Source organism: Cinclus cinclus, chromosome 32, assembly GCF_963662255.1.
Source record: "Cinclus cinclus chromosome 32, bCinCin1.1, whole genome shotgun sequence".
NCBI lineage: Eukaryota > Metazoa > Chordata > Aves > Passeriformes > Cinclidae > Cinclus > Cinclus cinclus.
In genome coordinates, this window is record NC_085077.1 from 2,236,125 (window position 1) to 2,248,711 (window position 12,587).

Here is a 12,587-nt window from a genome sequence, read left to right on the forward strand (position 1 = left end):
TGTTTTCCACAGCAGGGTAGAAATGGCATTGCTAGCAGGAAAGCTAGATGCCTTGGAACTGTCCCCTTAGCCCTTGCCACTCACTTCAGGCTCGTACGCTGAGCAGAACAGCCTGCTGTTCTGAAGCTTCGCTGGCTGCCGTTCGTGCCCAGACGCCATTTCCTTCCCAAGGAGGCGAAGCGCCGTCTACTTCTCGCAGCGAGCACGCTGCTCCTGGCTTTCGCTTCTGCCGCAACGAGCTCGCTACGAGCACTTTTCTTCTCAACCCTCTAGACCATTGCGTTCTGCTTTTCTTGTCTCGTGAATGGAGACGGAAAGCTTCTCGGCTACAACTCGCCTAGAACAACTGCGGCTACACATTAAGCTCGCCCGGGACGCCCTGCTGAAACTCGCCTTCTCGCACTACATTCAAGGGGCAGCCGTCTTTCTTCGGCCACCTGCCAAATGGCCCCATATCGCCGCGCTCGTTGCACTCCGCTTGTCAGATTGGCTTCCCGTGGCGCTGATTTCAGCCTGGCCAAACACCAGCGCTGCGGAGAGCTGTCTCGCAGACAATAAGGTTCCAGCACAAAAATTGATCCAGCAATGTTCCCTCCTCTTATCCCACACTGTGTTGCTCTGATAAATACCTTGAACGTGGAACGACTAAGCCAGCAAGTATTCCTCGCCGGCCACCTCTCTCTGTTCAAGAGGTAAGCCGTGGACCCTATGAACGCTGCCAAGCAAAAAGCAGAGCAGTGACCATAAAAGCGAGGAGAGAGCATGCACGAAGCACACTAGTTCTGTCTAGTGCTTTCCGTGCAGAGAGGCGGCAAAGCTGAATGCCGTGCCAGAGCGTGACTTCTCGCTGGAGCACAGGAAGGCAAGAATGAAGAGGCAGAACACAGCCTTGGTTTCAGCAGCCTCCGGGACTGCAAAAGTTCAGCAATAGCTCTGTCAAAGCAGAACTCGGCCGAGAATGCTCTCGCTGCTTGGGAAAGTTAGGCGCAGCTGTTGACCAGCTCTGCCCGTGGCCACAGGCTGCTTCTTCCACCTTCACTGTGGCAGAGCTTTTGCGGAACAGAGGCGGCATTCTTCAAGTGCGTGTTCTCCAAGGAGCTGTGAAACAGAGCCTAGCACGCTGTCTCGCTGACACTGGCTTTCGGCAAGCAGGCGTGCCGCACCGCCTACATCCTGCACTCTGCCAGCCTAGTTGCCAGCTTTCGGCAGCTGCTGTCCTAGCAAGGAAGCTCAGGGAGTCAAAGCCAGTGCCGGGCGGCACCTTTCTGCTTTGCCCGCCTAAGCGGCGTCAGGCTCCCAACAATACTGTGTCCTTTCCCTCTGCACTGCGTCTGCCGAGGTGCTCTCTGCCTCTCGGAGCAGAAGGGCAAAGGACAATGTTTTCCACAGCAGGGTAGAAATGGCATTGCTAGCAGGAAAGCTAGATGCCTTGGAACTGTCCCCTTAGCCCTTGCCACTCACTTCAGGCTCGTACGCTGAGCAGAACAGCCTGCTGTTCTGAAGCTTCGCTGGCTGCCGTTCGTGCCCAGACGCGATTTCCTTCCCAAGGAGGCGAAGCGCCGTCTACTTCTCGCAGCGAGCACGCTGCCCCTGGCTTTCGCTTCTGCCGCAACGAGCTCGCTACGAGCACTTTTCTTCTCAACCCTCTAGACCATTGCGTTCTGCTTTTCTTGTCTCGTGAATGGAGACGGAAAGCTTCTCGGCTACAACTCGCCTAGAACAACTGCGGCTACACATTAAGCTCGCCCGGGACGCCCTGCTGAAACTCGCCTTCTCGCACTACATTCAAGGGGCAGCCGTCTTTCTTCGGCCACCTGCCAAGTGGCCCCATATCGCCGCGCTCGTTGCACTCCGCTTGTCAGATTGGCTTCCCGTGGCGCTGATTTCAGCCTGGCCAAATACTAGCGCTGCGGAGAGCTGTCTCGCAGACAATCATGTTCCAGCATAGAAATTTGTCCTGCAATGTTCCCCCATCTTTTCCCACATTGTGTTGCTCTGATGAATGCCTTGAGCATGGAACGACTTAAGCCAGCAAGTATTCCTCGCCGGCCACCTCTCGCTGTGCAAGAGGTATGCCGTGGACCCTTTGAACGCTGCCAAGCAAAAAGCAGAGCAGTGACCATAAAAGCGAGGAGAGAGCATGCACGAAGCACACTAGTTCTGTCTAGTGCTTTCCGTGCAGAGAGGCGGCAAAGCTGAATGCCGTGCCAGAGCTTGACTTCTCGCTGGAGCACAGGAAGGCAAGAATGAAGAGGCAGAACACAGCCTTGGTTTCAGCAGCCTCCGGGGCTGCAAAAGTTCAGCAACAGCTCTGTCAAAGCAGAACTCGGCCGAGAATGCTCTCGCAGCTTGGGAAAGTTAGGCGCAGCTGTTGACCAGCTCTGCCCGTGGCCACAGGCTGCTTCTTCCACCTTCACTGTGGCAGAGCTTTTGCGGAACAGAGGCGGCATTCTTCAAGTGCGTGTTCTCCAAGGAGCTGTGAAACAGAGCCTAGCACGCTGTCTCGCTGACACTGGCTTTCGGCAAGCAGGCGTGCCGCACCGCCTACATCCTGCACTCTGGCAGCCTAGTTGCCAGCTTTCGGCAGCTGCTGTCCTAGCAAGGAAGCTCAGGGAGTCAAAGCCAGTGCCGGGCGGCACCTTTCTGCTTTGCCTGCCTAAGCGGCGCCACGCTCCCTCGGATACTGTGTCCTTTCCCTCTGCACTGCGTCTGCCGAGGTGCTCTCTGCCTCTCGGAGCAGAAGGGCAAAGGACAATGTTTTCCACAGCAGGGTAGAAATGGCATTGCTAGCAGGAAAGCTAGATGCCTTGGAACTGTCCCCTTAGCCCTTGCCACTCACTTCAGGCTCGTACGCTGAGCAGAACAGCCTGCTGTTCTGAAGCTTCGCTGGCTGCCGTTCGTGCCCAGACGCGATTTCCTTCCCAAGGAGGCGAAGCGCCGTCTACTTCTCGCAGCGAGCACGCTGCCCCTGGCTTTCGCTTCTGCCGCAACGAGCTCGCTACGAGCACTTTTCTTCTCAACCCTCTAGACCATTGCGTTCTGCTTTTCTTGTCTCGTGAATGGAGACGGAAAGCTTCTCGGCTACAACTCGCCTAGAACAACTGCGGCTACACATTAAGCTCGCCCGGGACGCCCTGCTGAAACTCGCCTTCTCGCACTACATTCACGGGGCAGCCGTCTTTCTTCGGCCACCTGCCAAGTGGCCCCATATCGCCGCGCTCGTTGCACTCCGCTTGTCAGATTGGCTTCCCGTGGCGCTGATTTCAGCCTGGCCAAACACTAGCGCTGCGGAGAGCTGTCTCGCAGACAATCATGTTCCAGCATAGAAATTTGTCCTGCAATGTTCCCCCATCTTTTCCCACATTGTGTTGCTCTGATGAATGCCTTGAGCATGGAACGACTTAAGCCAGCAAGTATTCCTCGCCGGCCACCTCTCTCTGTTCAAGAGGTATGCCGTGGACCCTTTGAACGCTGCCAAGCAAAAAGCAGAGCAGTGACCATAAAAGCGAGGAGAGAGCATGCACGAAGCACACTAGTTCTGTCTAGTGCTTTCCGTGCAGAGAGGCGGCAAAGCTGAATGCCGTGCCAGAGCTTGACTTCTCGCTGGAGCACAGGAAGGCAAGAATGAAGAGGCAGAACACAGCCTTGGTTTCAGCAGCCTCCGGGACTGCAAAAGTTCAGCAATAGCTCTGTCAAAGCAGAACTCGGCCGAGAATGCTCTCGCTGCTTGGGAAAGTTAGGCGCAGCTGTTGACCAGCTCTGCCCGTGGCCACAGGCTGCTTCTTCCACCTTCACTGTGGCAGAGCTTTTGCGGAACAGAGACGGCATTCTTCAAGGGCGTGTTCTCCAAGGTGCTGTGAAACAGAGCCTAGCACGCTGTCTCGCTGATCCTGGCTTTCGGCAAGCAGGCGTGCCAGACCGCCTACATTCTGCACTCTGGCAGCCTAGTTGCCAGCTTTCGGCAGCTGCTGTCCTAGCAAGGAAGCTCAGGAAGTCAAAGCCAGTGCCGGGCGGCACCTTTCTGCTTTGCCCGCCTAAGCGGCGTCAGGCTCCCAACAATACTGTGTCCTTTCCCTCTGCACTGCGTCTGCCGAGGTGCTCTCTGCCTCTCGGAGCAGAAGGGCAAAGGACAATGTTTTCCACAGCAGGGTAGAAATGGCATTGCTAGCAGGAAAGCTAGATGCCTTGGGACTGTCCCCTTAGCCCTTGCCACTCACTTCAGGCTCGTACGCTGAGCAGAACAGCCTGCTGTTCTGAAGCTTCGCTGGCTGCCGTTCGTGCCCAGACGCCATTTCCTTCCCAAGGAGGCGAAGCGCCGTCTACTTCTCGCAGCGAGCACGCTGCTCCTGGCTTTCGCTTCTGCCGCAACGAGCTCGCTACGAGCACTTTTCTTCTCAACCCTCTAGACCATTGCGTTCTGCTTTTCTTGTCTCGTGAATGGAGACGGAAAGCTTCTCGGCTACAACTCGCCTAGAACAACTGCGGCTACACATTAAGCTCGCCCGGGACGCCCTGCTGAAACTCGCCTTCTCGCACTACATTCAAGGGGCAGCCGTCTTTCTTCGGCCACCTGCCAAATGGCCCCATATCGCCGCGCTCGTTGCACTCCGCTTGTCAGATTGGCTTCCCGTGGCGCTGATTTCAGCCTGGCCAAACACCAGCGCTGCGGAGAGCTGTCTCGCAGACAATAAGGTTCCAGCACAAAAATTGATCCAGCAATGTTCCCTCCTCTTATCCCACACTGTGTTGCTCTGATAAATACCTTGAACGTGGAACGACTAAGCCAGCAAGTATTCCTCGCCGGCCACCTCTCTCTGTTCAAGAGGTAAGCCGTGGACCCTATGAACGCTGCCAAGCAAAAAGCAGAGCAGTGACCATAAAAGCGAGGAGAGAGCATGCACGAAGCACACTAGTTCTGTCTAGTGCTTTCCGTGCAGAGAGGCGGCAAAGCTGAATGCCGTGCCAGAGCGTGACTTCTCGCTGGAGCACAGGAAGGCAAGAATGAAGAGGCAGAACACAGCCTTGGTTTCAGCAGCCTCCGGGACTGCAAAAGTTCAGCAATAGCTCTGTCAAAGCAGAACTCGGCCGAGAATGCTCTCGCTGCTTGGGAAAGTTAGGCGCAGCTGTTGACCAGCTCTGCCCGTGGCCACAGGCTGCTTCTTCCACCTTCACTGTGGCAGAGCTTTTGCGGAACAGAGGCGGCATTCTTCAAGTGCGTGTTCTCCAAGGAGCTGTGAAACAGAGCCTAGCACGCTGTCTCGCTGACACTGGCTTTCGGCAAGCAGGCGTGCCGCACCGCCTACATCCTGCACTCTGCCAGCCTAGTTGCCAGCTTTCGGCAGCTGCTGTCCTAGCAAGGAAGCTCAGGGAGTCAAAGCCAGTGCCGGGCGGCACCTTTCTGCTTTGCCCGCCTAAGCGGCGTCAGGCTCCCAACAATACTGTGTCCTTTCCCTCTGCACTGCGTCTGCCGAGGTGCTCTCTGCCTCTCGGAGCAGAAGGGCAAAGGACAATGTTTTCCACAGCAGGGTAGAAATGGCATTGCTAGCAGGAAAGCTAGATGCCTTGGAACTGTCCCCTTAGCCCTTGCCACTCACTTCAGGCTCGTACGCTGAGCAGAACAGCCTGCTGTTCTGAAGCTTCGCTGGCTGCCGTTCGTGCCCAGACGCGATTTCCTTCCCAAGGAGGCGAAGCGCCGTCTACTTCTCGCAGCGAGCACGCTGCCCCTGGCTTTCGCTTCTGCCGCAACGAGCTCGCTACGAGCACTTTTCTTCTCAACCCTCTAGACCATTGCGTTCTGCTTTTCTTGTCTCGTGAATGGAGACGGAAAGCTTCTCGGCTACAACTCGCCTAGAACAACTGCGGCTACACATTAAGCTCGCCCGGGACGCCCTGCTGAAACTCGCCTTCTCGCACTACATTCACGGGGCAGCCGTCTTTCTTCGGCCACCTGCCAAGTGGCCCCATATCGCCGCGCTCGTTGCACTCCGCTTGTCAGATTGGCTTCCCGTGGCGCTGATTTCAGCCTGGCCAAACACTAGCGCTGCGGAGAGCTGTCTCGCAGACAATCATGTTCCAGCATAGAAATTTGTCCTGCAATGTTCCCCCATCTTTTCCCACATTGTGTTGCTCTGATGAATGCCTTGAGCATGGAACGACTTAAGCCAGCAAGTATTCCTCGCCGGCCACCTCTCTCTGTTCAAGAGGTATGCCGTGGACCCTTTGAACGCTGCCAAGCAAAAAGCAGAGCAGTGACCATAAAAGCGAGGAGAGAGCATGCACGAAGCACACTAGTTCTGTCTAGTGCTTTCCGTGCAGAGAGGCGGCAAAGCTGAATGCCGTGCCAGAGCTTGACTTCTCGCTGGAGCACAGGAAGGCAAGAATGAAGAGGCAGAACACAGCCTTGGTTTCAGCAGCCTCCGGGACTGCAAAAGTTCAGCAATAGCTCTGTCAAAGCAGAACTCGGCCGAGAATGCTCTCGCTGCTTGGGAAAGTTAGGCGCAGCTGTTGACCAGCTCTGCCCGTGGCCACAGGCTGCTTCTTCCACCTTCACTGTGGCAGAGCTTTTGCGGAACAGAGACGGCATTCTTCAAGGGCGTGTTCTCCAAGGTGCTGTGAAACAGAGCCTAGCACGCTGTCTCGCTGATCCTGGCTTTCGGCAAGCAGGCGTGCCAGACCGCCTACATTCTGCACTCTGGCAGCCTAGTTGCCAGCTTTCGGCAGCTGCTGTCCTAGCAAGGAAGCTCAGGAAGTCAAAGCCAGTGCCGGGCGGCACCTTTCTGCTTTGCCCGCCTAAGCGGCGTCAGGCTCCCAACAATACTGTGTCCTTTCCCTCTGCACTGCGTCTGCCGAGGTGCTCTCTGCCTCTCGGAGCAGAAGGGCAAAGGACAATGTTTTCCACAGCAGGGTAGAAATGGCATTGCTAGCAGGAAAGCTAGATGCCTTGGAACTGTCCCCTTAGCCCTTGCCACTCACTTCAGGCTCGTACGCTGAGCAGAACAGCCTGCTGTTCTGAAGCTTCGCTGGCTGCCGTTCGTGCCCAGACGCCATTTCCTTCCCAAGGAGGCGAAGCGCCGTCTACTTCTCGCACCGAGCACGCTGCTCCTGGCTTTCGCTTCTGCCGCAACGAGCTCGCTACGAGCACTTTTCTTCTCAACCCTCTAGACCATTGCGTTCTGCTTTTCTTGTCTCGTGAATGGAGACGGAAAGCTTCTCGGCTACAACTCGCCTAGAACAACTGCGGCTACACATTAAGCTCGCCCGGGACGCCCTGCTGAAACTCGCCTTCTCGCACTACATTCAAGGGGCAGCCGTCTTTCTTCGGCCACCTGCCAAATGGCCCCATATCGCCGCGCTCGTTGCACTCCGCTTGTCAGATTGGCTTCCCGTGGCGCTGATTTCAGCCTGGCCAAACACCAGCGCTGCGGAGAGCTGTCTCGCAGACAATAAGGTTCCAGCACAAAAATTGATCCAGCAATGTTCCCTCCTCTTATCCCACACTGTGTTGCTCTGATAAATACCTTGAACGTGGAACGACTAAGCCAGCAAGTATTCCTCGCCGGCCACCTCTCTCTGTTCAAGAGGTAAGCCGTGGACCCTATGAACGCTGCCAAGCAAAAAGCAGAGCAGTGACCATAAAAGCGAGGAGAGAGCATGCACGAAGCACACTAGTTCTGTCTAGTGCTTTCCGTGCAGAGAGGCGGCAAAGCTGAATGCCGTGCCAGAGCTTGACTTCTCGCTGGAGCACAGGAAGGCAAGAATGAAGAGGCAGAACACAGCCTTGGTTTCAGCAGCCTCCGGGACTGCAAAAGTTCAGCAATAGCTCTGTCAAAGCAGAACTCGGCCGAGAATGCTCTCGCTGCTTGGGAAAGTTAGGCGCAGCTGTTGACCAGCTCTGCCCGTGGCCACAGGCTGCTTCTTCCACCTTCACTGTGGCAGAGCTTTTGCGGAACAGAGGCGGCATTCTTCAAGTGCGTGTTCTCCAAGGAGCTGTGAAACAGAGCCTAGCACGCTGTCTCGCTGACACTGGCTTTCGGCAAGCAGGCGTGCCGCACCGCCTACATCCTGCACTCTGGCAGCCTAGTTGCCAGCTTTCGGCAGCTGCTGTCCTAGCAAGGAAGCTCAGGGAGTCAAAGCCAGTGCCGGGCGGCACCTTTCTGCTTTGCCCGCCTAAGCGGCGTCAGGCTCCCAACAATACTGTGTCCTTTCCCTCTGCACTGCGTCTGCCGAGGTGCTCTCTGCCTCTCGGAGCAGAAGGGCAAAGGACAATGTTTTCCACAGCAGGGTAGAAATGGCATTGCTAGCAGGAAAGCTAGATGCCTTGGAACTGTCCCCTTAGCCCTTGCCACTCACTTCAGGCTCGTACGCTGAGCAGAACAGCCTGCTGTTCTGAAGCTTCGCTGGCTGCCGTTCGTGCCCAGACGCGATTTCCTTCCCAAGGAGGGGAAGTGCCGTCTACTTCTCGCACCGAGCACGCTGCTCCTGGCTTTCGCTTCTGCCGCAACGAGCTCGCTACGAGCACTTTTCTTCTCAACCCTCTAGACCATTGCGTTCTGCCTTTCTTGTCTCGTGAATGGAGACGGAAAGCTTCTCGGCTACAACTCGCCTAGAACAACTGCGGCTACACATTAAGCTCGCCCGGAACGCCCTGCTGAAACTTGCCTTCTGGCACTACATTCGCGGGGCAGCCGTCTTTCTTCGGCCACCTGCCAAGTGGCCCCATATCGCCGCGCTCGTTGCACTCCGCTTGTCAGATTGGCTTCCCGTGGTGCTGATTTCAGCCTGGCCAAATACTAGAGCTGCGGAGAGCTGTCTCGCAGACAATCATGTTCCAGCATAGAAATTTGTCCTGCAATGTTCCCCCATCTTTTCCCACATTGTGTTGCTCTGATGAATGCCTTGAGCATGGAACGACTTAAGCCAGCAAGTATTCCTCGCCGGCCACCTCTCGCTGTGCAAGAGGTATGCCGTGGACCCTTTGAACGCTGCCAAGCAAAAAGCAGAGCAGTGACCATAAAAGCGGGGAGAGAGCATGCACGAAGCACACTAGTTCTGTCTAGTGCTTTCCGTGCAGAGAGGCGGCAAAGCTGAATGCCGTGCCAGAGCTTGACTTCTCGCTGGAGCACAGGAAGGCAAGAATGAAGAGGCAGAACACAGCCTTGGTTTCAGCAGCCTCCGGGACTGCAAAAGTTCAGCAATAGCTCTGTCAAAGCAGAACTCGGCCGAGAATGCTCTCGCAGCTTGGGAAAGTTAGGCGCAGCTGTTGACCAGCTCTGCCCGTGGCCACAGGCTGCTTCTTCCACCTTCACTGTGGCAGAGCTTTTGCGGAACAGAGACGGCATTCTTCAAGTGCGTGTTCTCCAAGGTGCTGTGAAACAGAGCCTAGCACGCTGTCTCGCTGATCCTGGCTTTCGGCAAGCAGGCGTGCCAGACCGCCGACATTCTGCACTCTGGCAGCCTAGTTGCCAGCTTTCGGCAGCTGCTGTCCTAGCAAGGAAGCTCAGGAAGTCAAAGCCAGTGCCGGGCGGCACCTTTCTGCTTTGCCCGCCTAAGCGGCGTCAGGCTCCCAACAATACTGTGTCCTTTCCCTCTGCACTGCGTCTGCCGAGGTGCTCTCTGCCTCTCGGAGCAGAAGGGCAAAGGACAATGTTTTCCACAGCAGGGTAGAAATGGCATTGCTAGCAGGAAAGCTAGATGCCTTGGAACTGTCCCCTTAGCCCTTGCCACTCACTTCAGGCTCGTACGCTGAGCAGAACAGCCTGCTGTTCTGAAGCTTCGCTGGCTGCCGTTCGTGCCCAGACGCGATTTCCTTCCCAAGGAGGGGAAGTGCCGTCTACTTCTCGCACCGAGCACGCTGCTCCTGGCTTTCGCTTCTGCCGCAACGAGCTCGCTACGAGCACTTTTCTTCTCAACCCTCTAGACCATTGCGTTCTGCTTTTCTTGTCTCGTGAATGGAGACGGAAAGCTTCTCGGCTACAACTCGCCTAGAACAACTGCGGCTACACATTAAGCTCGCCCGGAACGCCCTGCTGAAACTTGCCTTCTGGCACTACATTCGCGGGGCAGCCGTCTTTCTTCGGCCACCTGCCAAGTGGCCCCATATCGCCGCGCTCGTTGCACTCCGCTTGTCAGATTGGCTTCCCGTGGCGCTGATTTCAGCCTGGCCAAATACTAGCGCTGCGGAGAGCTGTCTCGCAGACAATCATGTTCCAGCATAGAAATTTGTCATGCAATGTTCCCCCATCTTTTCCCACATTGTGTTGCTCTGATGAATGCCTTGAGCATGGAACGACTTAAGCCAGCAAGTATTCCTCGCCGGCCACCTCTCTCTGTTCAAGAGGTATGCCGTGGACCCTTTGAACGCTGCCAAGCAAAAAGCAGAGCAGTGACCATAAAAGCGAGGAGAGAGCATGCACGAAGCACACTAGTTCTGTCTAGTGCTTTCCGTGCAGAGAGGCGGCAAAGCTGAATGCCGTGCCAGAGCTTGACTTCTCGCTGGAGCACAGGAAGGCAAGAATGAAGAGGCAGAACACAGCCTTGGTTTCAGCAGCCTCCGGGGCTGCAAAAGTTCAGCAACAGCTCTGTCAAAGCAGAACTCGGCCGAGAATGCTCTCGCAGCTTGGGAAAGTTAGGCGCAGCTGTTGACCAGCTCTGCCCGTGGCCACAGGCTGCTTCTTCCACCTTCACTGTGGCAGAGCTTTTGCGGAACAGAGGCGGCATTCTTCAAGTGCGTGTTCTCCAAGGAGCTGTGAAACAGAGCCTAGCACGCTGTCTCGCTGACACTGGCTTTCGGCAAGCAGGCGTGCCGCACCGCCTACATCCTGCACTCTGCCAGCCTAGTTGCCAGCTTTCGGCAGCTGCTGTCCTAGCAAGGAAGCTCAGGGAGTCAAAGCCAGTGCCGGGCGGCACCTTTCTGCTTTGCCCGCCTAAGCGGCGTCACGCTCCCTCGGATACTGTGTCCTTTCCCTCTGCACTGCGTCTGCCGAGGTGCTCTCTGCCTCTCGGAGCAGAAGGGCAAAGGACAATGTTTTCCACAGCAGGGTAGAAATGGCATTGCTAGCAGGAAAGCTAGATGCCTTGGAACTGTCCCCTTAGCCCTTGCCACTCACTTCAGGCTCGTACGCTGAGCAGAACAGCCTGCTGTTCTGAAGCTTCGCTGGCTGCCGTTCGTGCCCAGACGCCATTTCCTTCCCAAGGAGGCGAAGCGCCGTCTACTTCTCGCACCGAGCACGCTGCTCCTGGCTTTCGCTTCTGCCGCAACGAGCTCGCTACGAGCACTTTTCTTCTCAACCCTCTAGACCATTGCGTTCTGCTTTTCTTGTCTCGTGAATGGAGACGGAAAGCTTCTCGGCTACAACTCGCCTAGAACAACTGCGGCTACACATTAAGCTCGCCCGGGACGCCCTGCTGAAACTCGCCTTCTCGCACTACATTCAAGGGGCAGCCGTCTTTCTTCGGCCACCTGCCAAATGGCCCCATATCGCCGCGCTCGTTGCACTCCGCTTGTCAGATTGGCTTCCCGTGGCGCTGATTTCAGCCTGGCCAAACACCAGCGCTGCGGAGAGCTGTCTCGCAGACAATAAGGTTCCAGCACAAAAATTGATCCAGCAATGTTCCCTCCTCTTATCCCACACTGTGTTGCTCTGATAAATACCTTGAACGTGGAACGACTAAGCCAGCAAGTATTCCTCGCCGGCCACCTCTCTCTGTTCAAGAGGTAAGCCGTGGACCCTATGAACGCTGCCAAGCAAAAAGCAGAGCAGTGACCATAAAAGCGAGGAGAGAGCATGCACGAAGCACACTAGTTCTGTCTAGTGCTTTCCGTGCAGAGAGGCGGCAAAGCTGAATGCCGTGCCAGAGCGTGACTTCTCGCTGGAGCACAGGAAGGCAAGAATGAAGAGGCAGAACACAGCCTTGGTTTCAGCAGCCTCCGGGACTGCAAAAGTTCAGCAATAGCTCTGTCAAAGCAGAACTCGGCCGAGAATGCTCTCGCTGCTTGGGAAAGTTAGGCGCAGCTGTTGACCAGCTCTGCCCGTGGCCACAGGCTGCTTCTTCCACCTTCACTGTGGCAGAGCTTTTGCGGAACAGAGGCGGCATTCTTCAAGTGCGTGTTCTCCAAGGAGCTGTGAAACAGAGCCTAGCACGCTGTCTCGCTGACACTGGCTTTCGGCAAGCAGGCGTGCCGCACCGCCTACATCCTGCACTCTGCCAGCCTAGTTGCCAGCTTTCGGCAGCTGCTGTCCTAGCAAGGAAGCTCAGGGAGTCAAAGCCAGTGCCGGGCGGCACCTTTCTGCTTTGCCCGCCTAAGCGGCGTCAGGCTCCCAACAATACTGTGTCCTTTCCCTCTGCACTGCGTCTGCCGAGGTGCTCTCTGCCTCTCGGAGCAGAAGGGCAAAGGACAATGTTTTCCACAGCAGGGTAGAAATGGCATTGCTAGCAGGAAAGCTAGATGCCTTGGAACTGTCCCCTTAGCCCTTGCCACTCACTTCAGGCTCGTACGCTGAGCAGAACAGCCTGCTGTTCTGAAGCTTCGCTGGCTGCCGTTCGTGCCCAGACGCGATTTCCTTCCCAAGGAGGCGAAGCGCCGTCTA